Source organism: Dendrobates tinctorius, unplaced genomic scaffold, assembly GCF_039654945.1.
Source record: "Dendrobates tinctorius isolate UK_male_01 unplaced genomic scaffold, ASM3965494v1 ptg000044l, whole genome shotgun sequence".
In the NCBI taxonomy this organism is placed as follows: Eukaryota; Metazoa; Chordata; class Amphibia; order Anura; family Dendrobatidae; genus Dendrobates; species Dendrobates tinctorius.
Window position 1 is genome coordinate 15,865,380 of NW_027361712.1, and position 21,713 is coordinate 15,887,092.

Consider the following 21,713-nt stretch of genomic DNA (forward strand, 5'->3'; position numbering starts at 1 on the left):
TAAATTGTGAGATATATAAGGCCTCCTTCACACATGTGAAAAAAACCATACTGGTGCTATTAATGTTTACCATCAGTGTGTCACCCGTGTTCATCATCAATGTGTCATCCATGTTTACCATCAATGTGTCATCCATATGTCTGTTTTCCATCAGTGTGTCATCTGTGTTTTCCATCAGTGTGTCATCTGTGTTTACCATCTGTGTTTTTCAGTATTATTAAATTACAAAGCTTCTCCTATATCTTGCAGTATTAAACATGTGCAGCACACGGATGCCATCCGTGTGCTGTATGTATTTTTCACAGACCCATAGACCTGTATTGGCCCTTGCTGTCGGAAAAAAAAAAACCTTACGTGTGCATAGCAGCATAGGTTATAATGGGTATATGTTGTATCCGTTAAAAAAAAAATAAAGGAAAAAAAACGTACTGGACATGTGAAGGAGGCCTTAGACAGCAAGTAAACAAGTTCATTTTGGAAGTTGATGTATTGTAAGGAGGAAATGTGGGAAAGAAAAAAAGCTTTGTGACTTTGTTAAATGCCATAATGTCTTGGTCAAAGCATCTCCAAAAACGCAGTTTTTGTGCAATGTTCCTGGTCCAAATGGTTTAAAAAGGGACATCCGGTGAACTACAATAGGATCATGGATACCTAATGCTATTTTGTTCATGTAGGGAGTGAAAACTTGTCCTTCTGGTCTAAAAGCAGAGCGGATCCTATGATAGAACTCTCCTCCAAAAGTATTCAAAATGGGCTCCTGGGCATCAGAACTTGACTAAGGAGCAATAAAAGTAGGTGACTTGGTAAGCCAGCAGAGGCAGTGTTATGCGCTCAAACTAGTGATGAGCGAGTATACTCATTATTCGAGATTTCCCGAGCATAGTCTTAGTGTCTGTCTCCACAGCTGCATGACTTGCGGCTGCTAGACAGCCTGAATACATGTGGAGATTGCCTATTTGTTAGGAAATCCCCACATGTATTCAGGCTGACCAGCAGCCGCAAATCTTACAGCTACTGCGACAGAAACTAAATCTCTGAGCACTTCCAAATACTCGGAGATCACCCGAGCATGCACGGAAAATCTCGAGTAACGAGTATACTCGCTCATCACTAGCGCAAACATGTTGTGCTGGAAAACCTTGGGTCATGGCATTGATATGGCTGTTACTATGACACATATCACATACTTACATTGCAGACCATGTAAAGTCTTTCATGGCAACATTATTGCATAATGGCAGTGAATTCTTTCAGCTGGATATCGAGCCCTGCCAAACTGCAGGAATGGTTTGAGCAACAATATTTAGAGTTGACACCCATTCTGCAAGTGGACATAACGGTATGTCCTTGCTGCATTAGGACATAACAGTATTTCATCGGGATGACTTGGACACAGGAGTTGTGCCAGTGCCATCTGCTGCAGAGCTGGCTGTAATCTACAACTGAACTCCAGCTGCATGTGCTTATGAGACCTGAGCTAGCTTCAATCCCAGCACTTTAACTTTTCAATTGCTGCCATCAGTAGTGATACTGTCACAATTTGATTTTGACATGGAGACGGCTTCAACACACCCACCTTCTCAATGCAATAACAGGGTCTGTCAGGTTGGGTGCGATCCGGTAGGTTATCCAGAAAACCGCACATTTGCTTCAGCTTCTAAAACAAGACGACGTCAGAGGTGGAGATGGAAGAAGTGAGCCACACCAGCGCTTCCCAATATATTCTATCGCTGCCCTCAAACGAATCGTCATGACTCTGGAAAGGTCGACTTCCAAATCCCCCCACCCCCCCCCCCGCGCACCCTCACTCCACGAACAAGTAAGCCACAACCATTGCTTTTGGATTATAACGGCCACAGCAGCCAATTTATTAATTATTTAAAGACACTTGGTGAGGTCCTCAAAGTTAACAAAATCTGGTGGTTTACCATGGCATTGCCCCTTCCCCCCCCAGCCTTACTCCCGGCCGCGTTTTTCATTTGGCTCGGAAGCACCGTGAACCGAGGGAAGAGGTTACCTCGCACTGCCAACGTGCACCCAGCTTCCACCGCCGGGTGCCCCAAATCTCACACCGTTAACGTACACCCGTTTCCGTCGCCTTGTGCCCCCAATCTCATCGCTAAGTGATACCGACTTCCATCGTCGGGTATCCCCAAGGTTTTTTCACCAGACCATCACCAAGACCTAACCACACAAGGAAGGGGATCTATGTAATGCAAGAATCCCCACTTCCAAATTTTGACCCAACAACGCTCAAAATATCAATCCAATGTACACAAAAACCTTCGGCTCATGAAGAGCCATCCGAAAGCCAGTTAGGAGAGGAAAAAACCTCTGTGGGGGAAACCTCCAGGGAACTATGGCTGACCGATCGCCCTTCCCCTGGGCTTAGAAGGTCAATGTTAAAATATTTTTTTCTTTTAATGTGAATGGTATTACTAACAATGCAACTCTGCCGCTGATCGTCCGTCGCCGAAGAGGGCAAATCCCCCTTGCTCTGTCCTTTTGTCCCTGGAACCCCCACCTCTGCCTGTCATTTCCTCCCTGTCCTAGTCCCATCTCCATTGGCTACCTTCCATCCAGGGCTGTGGAGTCGGTAAGCCACAGTTGCGACTCCGACTCCTGGATTTTATCAGGCTCCGACTCCGGCTCCGACTCCTTCATAAATGGCCAATTCATAACAACAAATTTACTGTTGTAAAATATTAAACATCGTGCTTATTCAGTTTCTCACCATCATATAAGTAATCAGACCACTTAGAGCAAAAACTACATTTATTAGAATACAATTAGAATATAGCAAATAACTTTTATAAACTTTTCTAAACTGTAAGTAAATATGCAATAAACACTTTTATGCAGTTAATAAGAAGAAATCTATAAATTTGTCCTCAGAAAAAGTATTGCCTCTGTCAGATCCTCCTTCATGGATGCCCTCAAATCTGATCTAATTATTTTGAGAGCAGAGAACAACCTCTCTACACTAACTTGTGTTGGTGGCAAAGCAGTAACCACTCGGGCAACATCTCTGACAATGTCAGGATACAGAGGAATCGCTTGTTGCACTGTTATTTTTGATGAACGGTCAAATTTCTCAATTTCTTTTAGTGCACATGAAAAATTCTGCTGAAATGTACTGGCTGTGTTCCTTGATGGGGATGACTCTTCTTCTATGCGGGAATGCTTTGCACGGTCCTTGTGATCCAAATATTTTTCGAAATTAAATTCTTCATCAGTTGATGAGGGTGAAGATGTGGCAGGACGACCAAATTCTTCTTGTTCCTCCTGACTGTTCTGCAACCCTTTCATCCTTACTGCTATTTCAAACAGAGCTTCCTTTACTTAGCTGTTGATCATCTAGAAGAATCCGATGCATTGGGTCTACATAAACAGCTGCCAAAAGAATGTTATTTTGTAATAGTAGCTCCTCTCTCCGTTTCATTGATGTAGCAATGCCACTTGCAATTAACCCTCCTCTTTGGGACAGGCGAAACATCAGGTTCTTCCACTCCTTTAAGAAAATACCTGGAGTTAAGTCCTCTGCTTGTAATTTTTTAGTCACTGTAAATGGGTGCTCTAGCAATTTTTCCAGCTCAGTCACCTGATTCCACTGACTTTCATTTAGCGTCAGTTGAGGGTTAGCCATGTCTACAAGAAAGGTTTTCAGTTCAACCAAGCGCTGAATCATTAAGTAAGTACTGCCCCATCGTGTGGCTTGATCAATAATTGCCCCTTTTCCAGCACGTCTCTTCAAAATTGAGTCAACTTTAGGGGTTCTGGCAACAGTAGCCAATTTTCTCACCTTGCCAATCAGTGCAGCAGCATGTCCTTCTTGCAGACTGTCTCTTATAGCCAGCTGTAGCGTATGCACAACACAGCGCATGTGATGAATGAAAGAATATATTGACACAGTTTCAACAAGATCATCTAAACTATCATGTTGCTGTTCATCTGAAGCAACTTCAGTTTGCTCCTCAGTTACAATACTGTGTTCCTCTATTTCAAACATTTCTGTGTCTGTGGACCCAGAATGTTCTTCTAGCTGCTGGTCACCATCATTACTCTCATTCATTAGCTTAATAGTACTTATCATATTTGAAGCATTGTCAGTTACGACAGAAAGAACTTGCTCTTTTTTAAGTTCATAGTCTTGCAGAACCTTTTCCACCAAGACCTGGAGAAACTCACTGGTGTGATGAGCTTTGGTGTGTTTTACTGCCAATGTCTTGGTAACTATTTCATTTTTGTCACAAACAAATCGGACATTGATGGCAAAATAGTTCACTCTGTGACGTGTGCAGGCATCCATTTTAAGAAACAGAAAGCGTCCCTTGAGAGTTTTTTTAAGTTCTTCCTTTTGTTTAAAAGCTTCTTCGATTACTAATTTTCTAATACTCTCTCTCTCCAGAGAAACACCAAGCTTGCGGGCCATTTCCCCATTCAGACACATAAAAGCTGGTCGTGAAAATAATGAAATAGGCACACTATCCTTTACAACAAGCTCTATGATCTGTTTTTTAAATGTATCTACTGTCATTGTCACAGTAACTTTGTCACTGACAAAATATCTTGCAACTGATGGCTGCAAAGTTCTCTGCTCCTTTGTTTGGCTGGAAGAGCTGGGCCCTGGTTCATTGGTTTGGATGCAGTCTTTCTCATCCACTGCTTTCAGTACTTCTGGATGAAAGCGCTGTAAATGTCTCTTTAGATTAGAAGCTCTGGTAGGAGCATTTTTATCTTTGCCTGAATATGCACTCATCTTGGCTTCACAGCATTTGTTTTCGTATGGATCATTTGTCATACACTGACAGACATAATGTTTTCTATCTTGAGTGATGGTGAAATGTTCAAATACAGCTGATTTAATGTGATGCTTCTTTGACATTCTCAGGTTTTTAATTCTGCATTCACAATCCAAATGACAATTGTTTTTCCTAAAAACAATTGTACCAAATTATTGCCAGGTTATACAACTGATATAGTGGTCAGTAATACTGTTATTATTCCTCATGTACTCAGTTAACTGATGCAAAGTTTGTTGAAAGGATAATACTACTTACAGTCTTCCTCTTCTGAGTAGCAGGCAGCTGTGAGATGCTTGGAAGACGCACACCTAGTATGATCTAGTCTAGAGGAGGAGCTTTACTACTAAGAATTTGCAACACATTTTCACTTTCAGTTTCATACATTGTAAGTAGGGGGTTGGGGCAGCATGAGGTTAACCAAGTATAAGATTAGATAAGGGCAGTGGAGAACAGTGACACACAAGAAGTAAGAAATGTCTCTATCTCCAGTAGAACTGCTTATCACTGTTGTTCATAGTTTGATAGAACATATATATTTGAGTAACATTTATAAAATTCATATGAAAGTTCAATTATGAAATATTAATACATTTTTTTAAAGCTGGAGTCGGTACATTTCTACCGACTCCGACTCCAACCAAAACTAACTCCGACTCCACGACTCCGACTCCACAGCCCTGCTTCCATCAGCCTCCCCTATTCCCTTCCTTGCCTTTTTTCCTACTTCATCCCTGCGTGTCGTGTCCGGCGGCTACTTGAGGGGTTGGTAATAGAAGCAGTGTGAGTGATACCAGCACCACCCCTTGATGACCACTGATTTGTGGAGAAACTAAACATTACAGAAAGTGAAGTTAAATACAAACACATTTAGAGATTAGTAGATTGGGGAATTTTATAATGTAAATTACAAATGTGCTTAAAGAGTAAAAACGGATATTTAGAAAGGACATTCTAGATACTGTACCGGCCTTTTAATTATACTGACTCAAAGGATAAAGTTAAAACTTGGTTTGTGCAGATCAGCACCAGCAAAACGCAAAAAAAAATGAAAAAAAAATAACAATTAACCCCTTAATGACAGCCAATACGTCTTTTTACTGACCTCAGATATAAGAGAATATTATCCCCACACAGATGACAATCAAGCAGCTGTCGGCTTTACACTATAGCTGTCAACTTGCTGTATCACAAATGATCAGTGTTGGCACCGTCCATATCTGTTTAACCCCTTAGTTGCTGCTGTCAAAAGAGACTACATGTGAAAAATGGTTAAAAGATTGTGGGGGCTTCCGCTTTAATCTAATTGACACACCGAGATCATGATTGTGTGGTCCTGATGTTTGCCATTGCAGTTCATGGCCAAATAGCGGCCTTAGAGTCTCTCGGATATAGTGGTCAGTTCAGAAGTTAGTGACATTTAGGTGGTAAACAAACATTTTTGTAACTTTCCTTGAAAAAATGAAAAATTACTGCTACGTTTTTAAACCACCTAAAAGCCTAACAAAATAAAGTAGCTTTTTAAAAATGGTGCTGATGTAAGACAGACATGTGGGAAATGTTATTTATGAATGTTTTTCTGTAGTTTGACAATCTGGATTAAATTGTAATCATTCAAAGTTTAAAAATTGCAATTTTTTTACATTTTTATCATGTTTCTGATATTTTTTATAAATAAACACAAAACATGTCAATCTAAATTTGCCACTATCATTATGTGCCACGAAAAAACAATCTCAAAATCATGGGATTTGTTGAAGCGTTCCAGAGTTATCACCACATAAAGTGATATTGGTCAGAATTTAAAAAATTGGCTCCGTCACTAAGGGGTTAAGAATAGTTTTTTCGTTTTTTTTGTAAGAATTATGTTTACCCCTAAAGAGTGAAGAAAATTTTAATGAGTTTATATGTACTCCCAACAATGCTAGTGACAAAATAAACTCTGCCCCTATCCATTTAAAAAATAAGTCCCCAACCCTCAAATGGATACATAGGCAAAAGAAAATAGTTCAGCATGGAAGACAAAACTAGCTTTGTTGGGAATGTGTTTTGATTAATTGAGGTCTCATGACAGAAGTTAAAGAGTGTGTCATCCTCATGACACAGAGATCATGGTTATAACTTCTGCCACTAGCAAGAAGATACTAAGTAGTTAAAAGGAATCTCACCAGGTTTCTGCCATCTAAGGCATGTTTCACACTTCCGTTTTTTGACGTCAGTCAAAATCCGCCAACATTCAAAAAAAACGGATCCGTCAAAAAAGGGGCGGATCCATTTTTTTCCTCCCATAGACTTACATTAGCGGCGGATCTTGACTGACAGTCGTCCGTCCCACCCGTTTTTTTTTACTGATCTGTCATAATTTTAGCGTCTCCTGGGCGGATGAGATGGACTCTGCAACTTTTTTTTGGCTTGACGGTCCGCTATTTTGAAGTGCGCATGCCCGGAAGCTTTGCTCCAGGAACATTTTAACCATAAATGCCGTTCCGGGATCGGCGAAAAATTCTCTCTCTCCTTCTCCCTCCCCTGCGGTTCCTTTAAAATTCCAACTTCGGCGGATCCGTCAAAACAACGGTCCGGTGGCACACGGTGTCACAACGGAAACGGATCCGTTTTTCACGGATTGCAACTGACGTAAAAAAACGGAGGTGTGAAACAGGCCTAATCTGAAAGTAGCATATTGTTACAATCATGAGCTCTGTATAACCCCACCCCCCCACTGATTGGCAACTTTCTGCCTATTCGCATGGTACACAGAGAGCTGTGTGAAAGCTAGTTTGGGTGTGGTTATGTAAAGCTCAGCATTTAGAGAACTGCTAGATCTGCAGCCGATAAAACAGTGATTTTATCAGAATTGCAGCAAGCAGCTCAGTAAGTGACATACTGATATTCGGGTTTATGCCCCTTATCATGATGTTCTCAGATGGGCTAACAAAATCTTCGTGACAGATTTATATCCTAGTCTAGACTGAAAACACCCTGCTCACGCATCCATGCTCGGTTCTTAAAGGGAACCTATAACCAGAATTGTGCACAGTAACCTACAGTCTCAGGTCAGCGCCGTTATACGGATTAAAATCATACCTTGGTTGTTGAAATCTGTCTTGTAGTTGTTTTCAGTTTTGAGAGAGATATGCTCATGCTCCCTTCATGTGGTGCTCTGCTTACATGTTCATCTCTATGGCTTCTGAGAGGTCAGTGATACCTCACTGACCTGCCCCTTAGGCTTCGTGCACACGCTGCGGAATGGGGTGCGGATTTGGCCACACGGATTTTGTAAAATCCGCAGGTAAATCCTCAGGTCAAAAAACCTGCGGATTATCCTGCGGTTTGGCCCTGCGGTTTCACCATCTCCACAGTGGTGGAGATAGGAGACCGCTGCGGATTCCGCAGAAAGAATTCACATGTCAATTCTTTCTGCGGTTTCAAAACCGCGGAAAAATCCGCACCGTCTGCACTGCGGTTTTGTATTCCCATAGGGAACAATGGTACTGTACACTGCAGCAGAGAATCCGCAGCGTGTGCACACACCCTAAGTCTCGGAAAATGGCAACTTTTTTTTTTTACAAACTTTGGAATTTTTTTTCACCACTTAGGCTACTTTCACACTAGCGTTTTTTTGCGCTGCGTTTGGAGCGCACATGAAACGCATGTCAAAAGCGCATGCAAACGCTGGTAAACGCTGCGTTATTTTGTATCATTATTGTGCACATTACAACAAAAAATCACAGCGTTTTTATGCGTTTGTAAGCGTTTTTCATGCGCTTGCATTTTTTATGCGCAATAAACAGGAAAAAAAATCCTTGAAAAATTCTTGCAACACTCTCCACCAATGGGCCACCAGTGGGCGTGTCTATGGAAATTCTTTATATTGACCCTGTTTACACCTGAATTCTTCACATTTGCTTGCATTTGACTTGAGAAACATGGATCTGCGCTGGAAGAGCTTTTACTTTGACTTGGATCTGGACATGAGGACGGCTCAGGCTTATGCCATTGCTTGCCATGAACAGAGGGAGAGAGAGAGAGGCAGCGAAGACGGCAGCAGCGGCGTATGTGGATACATCCCATTATTGAACTCCGGGAGAGCCGTGGAGCGTACCACACCCTCTACAGCGAGCTCCAGGCAAACCCGGAGAAATTTACGGATTATACCCGGATGACCCAAGAAACCTTTAACTATTTGCTTGGTCGAGTCAAAGAAGTCATCCGGAGACAGGACACGCAGCTTCGGCTTGCGATTACTCCTGAGGAACGGCTCCTGGTCACATTAAGGTAGGTAGATTTGCTAAACCAATGCCTGTTGATTTTTCTTGCTTGTGACATATACTCTTCCAAATCTGGCATAATTATAGTTCTGCCATGTCGGTAACTACCAGCTGCGTTATTTTTTGGATGGCATGTATTGAACCAAAGGCTGCAGAATTTTTTTTTTTTTTTTAATTTAACGTGTTAAAAAAATTATGTATACACAAATATTAATTATTGTTTTCTTTGTGTCACAGATTCATGGCTACTGGAGAGACCCTCTCGTCACTGCACTTCCAGTACCGGATTGGAATCTCCACGTTGTCTGGAATTGTAGCGGACACCTGCCGAGCTCTCTGGAACGTTCTTTGTCCCGAATTCATACCCATGCCAACCGCAGAAAAGTGGTTGGAAGTCGCCGAAAGATTCTGGACTGTCTGCAATTTCCCTAACTGTTTGGGAGCGGTGGATGGGAAACACATCCGGATTATCAAGCCCAAAAGAACAGGCTCTGAGTTCTTTAACGACAAAAAGTACTTTTCTACTGTACTGATGACCATTGCGGATGCAAACTGTATATTTATTGCAGTGGACATTGGGGCATTTGGACGTGGGAATGACTCCCAGGCTTTTAAGACCTCGTACATGGGCAGGAGGTTGTATGGCAACAACTTCAATTTCCCCATGCCGCGTCCTCTTCCCAACACAGAAGGTCCGCTACAGCCATTTGTAATGGTTGGTGATGAAGCGTTCCAGATGTGCCAAAACCTGCTGAAACCCCCTACTCCAGCCGGGACTTGGACCACAACAAAAGAATTTTCAATTACAGGCTCACCAGGGCCAGGAGAACAGTAGAGTGTGCATTTGGTATCCTTGTATCTAGATGGCGCATTCTTGGCACAGCTATTAATCTGAAACTGGAAACAGTGGATGAGGTGGTCAAGGCCTGTGTTGTTCTACATAACTTTGTACTTTCTCGAGAGCACCCGAACTTTGATCTTGATGATGTTGATCCTAATCCATTGCCTGAATTTACACAGCACCCTCTCAGGTAATCCGTTGAAGTTGGCCAAATGAGGGACCAATTTGCGGCATACTTCAACTCAGATATAGGATGGGTGGAATGGCAAGAGCAAATGGTTTAAAAAAATGAGCAAATGGTTTAAAAAAATGTTATTGCATGTTCTGTGTATGTTAATAAAAAAACTGTTTTGATACCGGTACTGAGTGCATTCTCTGTTTTTACACTCCCAATACCATTAGCAAGTAGCCAGGTGTATCAGTGAATTTATGATGCTGTGTTTTGTGCATCATGATTTCACTAATACTCCAGAGTAGGTGACTATATAGATTATGTGGTTATTTACAAGGTTTATCTATAGTTCCTTGCCTTTTTGTCTAATAGTTAAATGAGAACATTAGATATGCCTTGCACTCAACACCATCCTCTATAGCCATGGTTTTCAAAATGTAGTCCTAAATGTCAACCAACATATCATATTTACTTTTTTTTTTCTTTTTTTAACTCAAATTTAATTACTAAAATCATGCTATGTTGGTTTGCTTTGAATACTGTAGTTGGGAAACCCTGCTCAATTCAGTGTGTGCAATACACCAGATATCTCGATTACTGATGTTTCTTGTGTTTAGTCTTGGAGATATGTTTTGTCAACGAAACCAATCTACATGACTTGTCTTTTCCACACAGTCTCTACATTCTAGTAATATTGAACAGCCTAGATCCAGCAGGGTTCCCCAACTCCACTCCACAAGGTCCACCACCAGATCATGTTGTAATGAAATCCATAGCTCCGTTGATAACTGTTTCACAAGAGCCCAAAAAAAAAGAGGATTCCATACAACATGATCTTTTGGTGGACCTTGAGGACTGGAGTTGGGGAACCCTGCTGGATCGAGTATGTGCAATATTACTAGAATGTAGAGACTGTTGTTGAAAAGACAAGTCATGTAGATTTGGTTTGTTGACATCGCACATATCTCCAAGACTGAAACAAGAAACATGTCTCACACAAGAAACAGTAATGGAGATATGTGTTGTTGCAAAAACGCTAAGTGTACGGCGCAGTGTGTGTAGTCGGCGATAGACACAGTAACCATTCCAAATTTTTTGAAAGCACAAGTGCACATTTATTTTGTAAAAAAAAAAGAACCAAAATTTTTTTTATTAGGAATGACGTTTGGGGGAAGATTGGGAGACTTTGGGTGTGTGGAGAGACAAGGAACGACTGGAGGTAGAGGAAGGGGTTCTAGGAGAAGGGGCAACAAAAGTACTGGGGGAAGGGATCTCTGGAATGGACATTGAGCCAGCTTGAGACACATTAGGAGGAGACGGTGGATGGACAAGCAAAGTTTTTTTTTTTCTTCTTCTTCTTTGGCGCAGGAATATCCTGCCCAGACCGACTTGCAGCCTGTGACCGCCTTACTTTTGTTGACCGCCTGGTGACGGTGGACTGTGGCGTTGCCCTGTAAATTAGGGAATGCGGATCACCCCTTTGCTGCTCTGTGGTGGCGGTGGTGGTGCTGCTAGAAGTGGCGGTGCTCCTAGAAGGAGAGAAATTTGGGTCGGTGCTCTGAGCAGGAGGCTGCCTGTCTGGGATCTCATCCAAAGTTCTTGGGGGACTCAGAGGAGGAGAATTGGTGGCGGTTATGTTGACATGAGGAGTGCTGGCTGTGCTCCTTTGCTGCGGAGTGCTGGCGGTGCTCCTTTGCTGCGGAGTGCTGGCGGTGCTCCTTTGCTGCGGAGTGTTGGCGGTGCTCCTTTGCTGCGGAGTGTTGGCGGTGCTCCTTTGCTGCGGAGTGCTGGCGGTGCTCCTTTGCTGCGGAGTGCTGGCGGTGCTCCTTTGCTGCGGAGTGCTGGCGGTGCTCCTTTGCTGCGGAGTGCTGGCGGTGCTCCTTTGCTGCGGAGTGCTGGCGGTGCTCCTTTGGTGTTGACTGGTGGTGTCGGTGGCCCAAGCAGGTTCTGTGGTGGTTTGGCTCCAAGCTGGTGGTGCTGTGGCGGTGGTGGTGCTCCATACAGGAGCAGCGCTTGCCATAGTGGTTGTGGCGGAGGAGTGTCCAGCAGCACTCAGACTTGAGGTGGTGTAGTGATGTCCGACTTCGCTGGAAATGCAGGTGGCCGTGCAGTGGTATGCAGCAGAAGTCGGTAGTGTGGTAAAGTGAGTCAGCGGTGGAACTGTTGGAAATGACACCACTGACTGCTGAGCATACCGATTCTGCTGCATAGCCTGCAAGTAAGCAGTGTTGCAGGCCTGTAACACACTCAGCTGTTGCTCAGGACTAAGGTGTTCCGCCATGCCCTGTTCAATTTTACTGAAAAAATGGTGCGCTGGTCTGTTGAGGTCGGCCCCCAGATGGTCAAGGCGCTGGTCAACAGCGTGGAAGCGGTGTTCCATGTGGTTAAAACCACGTTCCATCAGGGAAAAACCGCTTTCCGTTCTGGCGGCCAGCGCCTTGAGGCTGGTCTTAAAGGCCTCACTCAAGTGCATGAACTCGGGCATGACATTCCTGTCCAAGGCCCTCTGCCGCTGGCGGGTAGTGCCCGCATAACCAGTGACAGAGACCTGGGACAGGGGAACACCTGATGGACCAGCTTCCTGGTCACCAGCTGTCTGTGTTGCTGACCTGCAAGATGCTTCCTGGCTGTCGGATGGCTGGGACGGGTCCGTGGTTGATCGATGAAGAACTGCTCCCGGGACAGGTTGCAGGGTGCTGCTCCAAGTGCTGTGGAAAGAAAGGGAAAACATGAGTATCATGCATTTACAAGAAGCATCACCTGTGGAATTGAAAAGCACATAGTAATAACAAACCAAAAAAAAAACAAAAACACTTACGCTCTGCTGGCAAGGACCGGTCTAAGGAAAGCCAACTCGTGATGATAGCGGTACTTTCTTCTGCACTTTGCCGCAGAACCACTCGGAACCTGTCCCTCAGCACGAACATCAGTGTTGAAGCGGTCCTTCATCGAGCGCCAATGTGTGCGGATTTTTTTCACTGTTGGGGAAAAAAAAGAAAAAATAAATTAGAAAATGCACTTAAGGCAACTTAATTATCAGCACACACACCGGATAGAACTTTGCAAACAGTCAATGCTGCAGCACAAATAAAATTCTAGACACAATGCAGTCACTGTTGATACTGAGGACACTGTTATGTTTCCTGCTAGAATATATGTATCAGCGAAAACAACAGTATCATCAGGAGCAAGAGTGAAAACAGGATCAAGACAGCAGTTGAAAAAGCAATCAGTTTTCCACAAGGCATTGGTGCTTTTCATGCAAGAATATATCTTGCCAAAAAAACACCAGCACCATTAGGACCATAAATCAATGCAGCAGTTGAAGACACAAATCAATCACAGTGTTCCACAAGGCATTGGTGCTTTTCATGCAAGAATATATCTTTCCAAAAAAACACCAGCACCATCAGGACTATAAATCAATGCAGCAGTTGAAGACACAAATCAATCACAGTGTTCCACAAGGCATTGGTGCTTTTCATGCAAGAATATATCTTGCCAAAAAAACACCAGCACCATCAGGACCATAAATCAATGCAGCAGTTGAAGACACAAATCAATCACAGTTTTCCACAAGGCATTGGTGTGTTTAATGCAAGACTATATCTTGCAAAAAAACACATCAGCACCATCAGGTCCAAAAATCAATGCAGTATCACAGAGCATCTTTATACTTACTGAACGCCCTTTTTGAAGTTGGAGAGGCGCTGTCCCAGCCATCCATCATCGCTGCGGCCACCTCATTCCAGAGCTGCCGGGTCACCACTGTGTCTCTGTACTGCTGGTCACGGCTGTCCCACAACGGGATACGCTCCTCAACAAGGCGGATAAGGTGCTCGTTGTCGATGTAGACTTCGTCATCCCATTGTGGAACCTAGAAAAAAAAATATAGAATGTTTAGAATTTTGGAAAAGATACAAAAAGAAACAGAAAAGAAGCAAGATAAATAAAGACAGAAAAAAAATTAATATATATATATATATATATATATATATATATACACACTCACATTGCGTCTCCTTGCCACGACTTGACTACGCTGCTCCCGCTCAGAATCCTCAGACTGCTCCCGCTCAGACTGCTCCCGCTCAGACTGCTCCCGCTCAGACTGCTCCCGCTCAGACTGCTCCCGCTCAGACTGCTCCCGCTCAGACCGCTGCCGCTCAGACCGCTCCCACACTTCTTCAGTGCCCGTGTCCGATGTCTGTAAAGAAAGAAAAAATTAAAACACATTTCTAGAGGCAGCTATACTTACCAAAAGGCAGCAAGATTCTCACCTCCCAATCAGCTTGGGCCAGTTCTTGCCGTGTTGGCGGATACATTGAGCCAGAAGAAGACATGCTGAAAAGAAAAAAAAAAAATACATTAGTACATTATAAAATTGTACAGGACACACAGAAATTATGTTGAAAAATACTCACATTTTGGCTCCTGAAGCTTGAATCCACACTTGTAGGCTCTTGTCTGCTCTCTGCAAGGCTGTATGTAGAGTAATTGTCTGACCCTGAACACACCTTTTATTTACACTCCTCCAAAACAATGTTACTTGTTTAGGGGGAGTACTAGACAAGTGTCTAGACATTGTTTACTCAAATCGCGTGCGCGTACAAGGCGCTGACGTGCGCGGTGCCAAGTGCTCGTCAGCGACCACATAGACTGTGATGCTATTTTTGTGCGCACGCCCGCTATTTTTTTAACGATGTCGCCAGAAAAAAAAATGCAACATGTAGCGTACGGCGCGTCTGGGCGCACACCTGTAAAATGCGCAGCGCACGCTAAACGCTGATAAGCGCGTACATTCACAAGACCCTGCGACCACCATGTTAAACATAGGGGAACATTGCGCGTGCGCCCGATAGCGCACGATGCGCTGCGCGATCGAACGCTAGTGTGAAACCAGCCTTAGGCTGGTTTCACACTTGTGTAGGGCATAGCTTTGGAGAGCAGCGTAGTTCCTCCGTGAAGCCCTGCCCACTGCCATACCTCTTCCTTTCAGCTCCGCCTACGTCGGCATGTGTCCTGCGTACCTATCTTTAACATTGGGTACGCAGGCTATGCGGATGCCTCTGCATGTGTCATTTTCACGCTGCGCCGACCACAGCAAAATGCAACTTGTTGCGTTCAGCGCAGCATCAAAACGACGCATGCGGAGGCATCCGCATGGCCTGCGTGTACCCATTGTTAGATAGGTACAAAGGACGCTGAATGGAAGAGGTGCAGCAGTGGGCGGGGCTTCACAGAGGAACTACACAGCCCTCCGCAGCTATGCCCTACGCAAGTGTGAAACCAGCCTAAAATAAAACAAAAAACCTAGACATATTTGGTGTCTTTAAACTCGTAATGACCTGGAGAATCATAATGGCAGTTCAGTTTTAGCATGTAGTGAACCTTGTAAAAAAAAAAAAAAAAAAAGCCAAACAAAAAACAAGTGTGGGATTGCTCTTTTCTTGCAATTTCACCGCACTTGGAATTTTTTTTCCCTGTTTTCTGTTACTCGACATGGTAGAATCAATGGTGTCATTCAAGAGTACAACTCATACCGCAAAAAAACAAGCACTCACATGGCCATTTTGACCAAAAAATAAAAAACATATGGCTCTGGGAAGAAGGGGAGCAAAAAATGAAAAAACAAAAATACCCCTGGTCGTTAAGGGGTTAAAAATCAGTATAGATAAATGAATTACTACTGCGCTTAGTCACTGGTATCTAATGTCTTACTCAAATGGATTTGAAGAGAAAAAAAAAAAAATCAAAGTCCAGAGCACAATAAAAGAACCAGGTTTGGACAGAGAACAACAGTAAGTAACACTAAAAAAGTCATATATATCCCTTTGGATGCTTAATGCCAATTGTAGTGCAAGAAACCAAGATTACCTTGTAAAGCAGTAGGGGTTAACAGCCACAGAGGGGGAGGGCGGGCTCAGTCTCACAAGTGAACACTGATTCTGTGTTTGGAGATCCCAAAAGTCCTCCTGTAAATAATAACACTCCTCCAGTGGGTTGCTGATTAAATGCTTCTTGCTTAAGAACTGCAGTAATCCTGTTAGCAATGCTACCCCGGCCGGCCGGTGGCAGCAGTCGCTCTAATGGCAGGCTTAGTGGGAAAACACACTAAACTAGGTGCCTGATTTCACACTATGCTCGTCAGCACAGGACCTGTGTGAAGTCAGAGACACGTGATGCACTGGGCTGCAGCCTAGAGATTGCATTGAGGACCAAAACGCTATCCTACATGTTTCAGAGACTCCTGTCTCCTTCCTCAGGGATGTGGTTCTGCTTGCAATCTCTGTAGTATATATGCACACACTCAATAGAAGTAAATAAATCAATTAAAAATGTCCGTCATCACTGGAAGCCAAATAGTTCAATTTCACTATTGAGCCCTTTAGGAATGAGAGTATCAAGCATAAAAATCCAGCCTGAATTTTCAATATATGAGAAGTATCCTTCAGGTAGGCTGGTAACATGCAAACCATTTTTTGTAGGTGGCAATCAATATACTTGGATAAATTGGCTGTGAGGCACTGTATCTCATATATTGAAAATTCTGTAGGGTGTTTATTGGAAAAACCATTATATCCTAGGCACCTTGGATATTGCCTCCCTCTATACTGTTATACAAAATGATAAGGGATGCAATTCAGCTGCACATTTTTTAATTAAACAGAATTTACTACCAGAAGGACAAATTGAGTTTTTGAAAAACTGCATGTCTTTTATACTTACTCACAACTATTTTAAATATCAGACGCACTACCACTCCCAGCAATGGGGTACTGCCATGGGTACCAGGTTCGCGCCAAGCTACGCTAACCTCTATGTGGGTAGATGGGAAGAGGAGACCATCTATCCTACCGGAGGGATGCGAGCGGGCCTGGTACTCTGGCAACGTTTCATCGATGATGTAATTTTTATCTGGTCGGGGGGTCACAAGGAGCTTGAACAATTTTTAACTGATTTAAATAAAAATGAGTACTTTTTAAATTTTTCTTCCACCATCAGCTCCAGCTCTGTCAACTTTTTAGACCTGACTATTTTTATTGAAAATAATAAAATTCAAACACGGACTTTTAGAAAAACTACAGATTCTAATAGTTTTATCCCCATAGATAGTTGTCACCTTCCTAGTTGGCTATTAAACGTACCAAAGAGCCAATTTACGAGGATTCGATGCAACTGTTCAAAAGTGCAGGACTTTGACTTGGAAGCAGTCACTCTCAAAAAACAATTCCTAGAAAAAGGGTATAATGATGCTTTATTGGAGGAAGCTATATGTTCTGTGAGGGATAAAACAGCGAGAAGTCTTTTAAGGACTGATTCATTCGATCTAAGTTGTAATACCAGCAAACCTCCGCATAAAATTCAGGACGACTTTATCCCTATCATTTCAGAGTATAACTCCAACTCCCACATTTTAAATAAAATAGTGAGAAAACATTGGAATCTTTTGAGAGAGGATAAAACTCTGGGATCGATCATTCCACAGGGTCCAAGATTTGTGTACTGGAAGGCACGTAACCTTAAGAGTATTATGGCTCCGAGCATGCCAAATAGTATAAAAAAATCCACTCTTCCTTTTTTGGCCAGTCTGAAAGGTTTTTTTCCCTGCCGAAGTTGCTGCATTTGCCGCCAAACAAAAACTGGCAAACAATCAACCTTTATTAAAGGTAACAAGGAATATACGATTGATGACTACATCACCTGTGCTACAGAGAGTGTCATTTACATGATAAAATGCCCCTGTGAAAAAATCTATATAGGGCGCACTAAACGCCCATTAAAAATAAGGATAATACAACATATCCGGAATATAAAGAAGAAATTCATGGGCCATCCTCTGTCAAGCCACTTTGCTAATTATCATGAAGGTTTGGTGTCTAATATGATAGTTATGGGGATAGAACTCGTTCATAAACAGGCAGGCAAAGGAGACCATATAAAACTAATGTCTCGCGCTGAGTCATGCTGGATTTTTATGCTTGATACTCTCATTCCTAAAGGACTAAATAGTGAAATTGAACTATTTGGCTTCCTGTGATGACGGACATTTTTAATTGATTTATTTACTTCTATTGAGTGTGTGCATATATACTACAGGGATTGCAAGCAGAACCACATCCCTGAGGAAGGAGACAGGAGTCTCTGAAACATGTAGGATAGCTTTTTGGTCCTCATTGCAATCTCTAGGCTGCAGCCCAGTGCAACACGTGTCTCTGACTTCACACAGGTCCTGTGCTGACGAGCATAGTGTGACGTTCAGGCACCTAGTTCAGTGTGTTTTCCCACCCAGCCTGCCATTAGAGCGACTGCTGCCACCGGCTGGGGTAGCATCACTAACAGGATTACTGCAGTTGTTAAGCAAGAAGCATTTAATCAGCAACCCACCAGAGGAGTGTTATTATTTACAGAAGGACTTTTGGGATCTCCAAACACAGAATCAGTGAGACTGAGCCCGCCCTCCCCCTCTGTGGCTGTTAACCCCTACTGCTTTACAAGGTAATCTTGGTTTCTTGCACTACAATTGGCATTAAACATCCAAAGGGATATATATATGACTTTTTTAGTGTTACTTATTGTTGTTCTCTGTCCAAACCTGGTTCTTTTATTGTGCTCTGGACTTTGATTTTTTTTTTTTCTCTTCAAATCCATTTGAGTAAGACATTAGATACCAGTGACTCTAAGCGCAGTAGTAATTCATTTATCTATAGAGACTTTCCCTTTGACATCTATGGTGACTGGTGTCTTTCTACTTTTGCTGCTGGAGTCCCTATATATACTTGAGCGCCACTGAGGTTTTTATATTAGGTTAGAAAAATCAGTCTGAAAATGGCACCGGCCGCACCTGTGTAGTCGGCTGCCACAGCACAGGCGCCAGTGGCGCCATCTTGCTAGTGAAAACATTTTTATCTCCTCCAAGATGGCGTTGCCTATGCAGAATCATCTAACGGATCGTCGATAGCTCTTACTGCTCAGGCGTGGCCGGAGCCATTTTTTTTTTTTTAATTAAAAAACAATAATTAAATAAACATTATAGATGAGATCATATGTTGAAGTTGCAGCATTGAGGCCATAGTTAGTGAAATCAAAAACATCTTAACAGGCCAAGTTACATATTAACATAGGATCCCTTCATTGATATCACCTTCACAATTCTTGCATCTATTAAACTTGTGAGTTTTTAGATAGTTTCAGCTAGACTTTCTTTGAAAGATGTCAGAATAATCTACTTTTGCTTGAGGATACTCTAACCCTACATACCCACGATGAGCTTTTGATGCATTTTGACACTGCTTGTTTTTTTGTTTTTTTTTAATTCGTTCATTAAACCACAAATAAAGAAAAGAAAACATACACATTTTGCATATGACCAAATCAGCATATACTCGCTCATCATAATACTTATGGAAAACAGTAAGTGTATACAATGAGTTTTCGGTAATACAAATCCTAATACACATACTTGGTCACACAGAACTCAAAATATTACAGTACATCTACAGTACCTAGCCTATCATTAAAATAGAACACTAAAACTACCTTACTGCCAAAAACAATTTCCATATTGTTAATAATATTATGCTACTGCGTAGTGTGAGCCAATGTATACTTCACCACTATCTCTATCATATTAGAGCTAGGTCATTAACTTCGTGATGATATAGAGAGGTGCGATAAGTTCCATATAACCCACATTTTATTAAATTTCCCTAAAAAGCCCCTATTCTGATATAATGTTCGCTCATAAGGTATAATTGAGTTTACTACAGGCCCTGAGAGATGGATGCGTATTACCCATCGAGCGTAAGGCTAATATTTTCCTCGCTGCATGTCGGCACACCATCGTGCGTTTGGCACAAGTCGGCGCACCGTCAAAAGGATGCATGCGCCGGAAAACGCATACCTGCGCACTGCCTGCGTATCCAATGCTAAAGATAGGGTACGCAGGTCGCATGCAGCATCATGCGCCCATAGGCGGAGCTGACCGGAGGAGGTGAGGCCATGGGCGGAGATTAGCGGCAGCCGTGCGCAGCCCCACACAGCTCCAAGGAACGCAAGTGTGAAAGTAGCCTAAGAAAAGTGTCTCTCTCAGAAAGATTTTAACATGGTGTCCCTACATCTCTTCTTCAAGCACACCAAATAAGCACACTAATGGATTCAAGGGAACGGGCGTATGTACAAGAAAGGTCAACAACGAGGTTACCTCGTTCCAAAAAGACAGGATAACTGGACAAAAGTCTGCATCTACTGTATGACATCTTAGGCATTCTGAAGAGCGAGACCACCCTATTCTAAATAGCCGTATCGGGGTTAAATATGATTGGTGTATTATATACATTTGGATCATTTTATTAGCCGACGGGGATACCTTAGTTGGGGATTCAAGGATCATCTCCTCATCTTGGAGATCAGGAACAAGGAGTCTCCATTTTTCTCTTACTGTAAATGAAGCAGAATCAGCACCCACGGATATCATGTATGTATATAAAGCGGAGACAAGACCTTGGGGTCCCTGTGATTTAAGGATCCCTATTAGTGGGAAGGATGATATTATTTGCGTTATATTTACATTACGTAAATGTGATTGAATTGCTGATCTGAGTTGCAGATAGTGAAAGAACTGGGGTTTTGGGATATTATGCTTGATTTGCAATTGTTCAAAGGACATTAGGATGCCGTGCTCATATAAATCATTAATCGAGGAGACACCATGTGAAGTCCAAAATTGAGCGGACGGGTGATTTAATAGTCCCGGGAATTACATATTATTCCATAATGGCATTTCGGTTATAATGCCATCAAAGTGGACCACCTTTTTTGCCTGTTTCCAGACCGACTGTGCTAACCAAAGCAATGGTAGTAATCTAGGGGTATTGGGTCTATTTGCTTCCAAAAAACCCAACTGGCAATCAATCTTCGCAGCATGGGCCAGGTGGCTCTCTGAATTTGGTAAATAACCCTCGGGCATCCATTTACCCAAAGCCCTGATCTGTCCGGTCAAATAATACAAAAAAAAGTCTGGTAATGCTGCTCCCCCCATTTGTTTTGACCTATGCAGGGTGGATAATTTGAGTTTAGGTCTAGCTTTCCCCCATATAAAGGACAAAGTTAATGAATTTAGGCTTGAGAAGAAAGATCTAGGAACCGATACTGCACTATGTTGGATGGAGTAATTAAGCTTCGAAAGTAGTATAATTTTAATCGAATTTATACGTCCGGAGACAGATAATGGTAGTTTACTCCATACAGTGAATTTGTACTTGACTAAGTCCAGCAGCGGGAGAATATTAAGTTGCAGATCAAGTCTACTGCACTTTGGCACATTTATTCCTAAGTATTGTTGAACCATGGGAGAGAGGCATTAATGTGGCTTTATCCCAATTAATGTACAATTCCGAGTGTTTACTAAATCTATCTATAGTGGTGATCACATGCTGTAATGTCTCTTCTACTTCATCCATAAATATCACCATATCATCCGCATATAAGCCAATAATGTCAAATTGGTCTGCTATACTTAAACCTTTAATAGCTGGAGTGGATCTCATACGCAACGCTAGTGCTTCAATCACAAGAGCAAAGAGGGCCGGGGAAAGAGGACATCCCTGACGCGTTCCCCTGTCCAAGAA

General features: G+C 42.6%; 1 protein-coding gene and 1 long non-coding RNA gene across 4 annotated transcripts in view; one reads left to right on the top strand and one right to left on the bottom strand.

The window, feature by feature from the left end:
* IPO4 (importin 4) overlaps window positions 1–21,713 on the top strand; it is a 420,928-nt gene that overhangs the window by 233,084 nt on the left and 166,131 nt on the right. The window lies entirely within an intron of this gene.
* Window positions 1–21,713, bottom strand: part of LOC141089083 (uncharacterized) — a 249,028-nt gene that overhangs the window by 155,047 nt on the left and 72,268 nt on the right. The gene's annotated exons all lie outside the window — the stretch shown is intronic.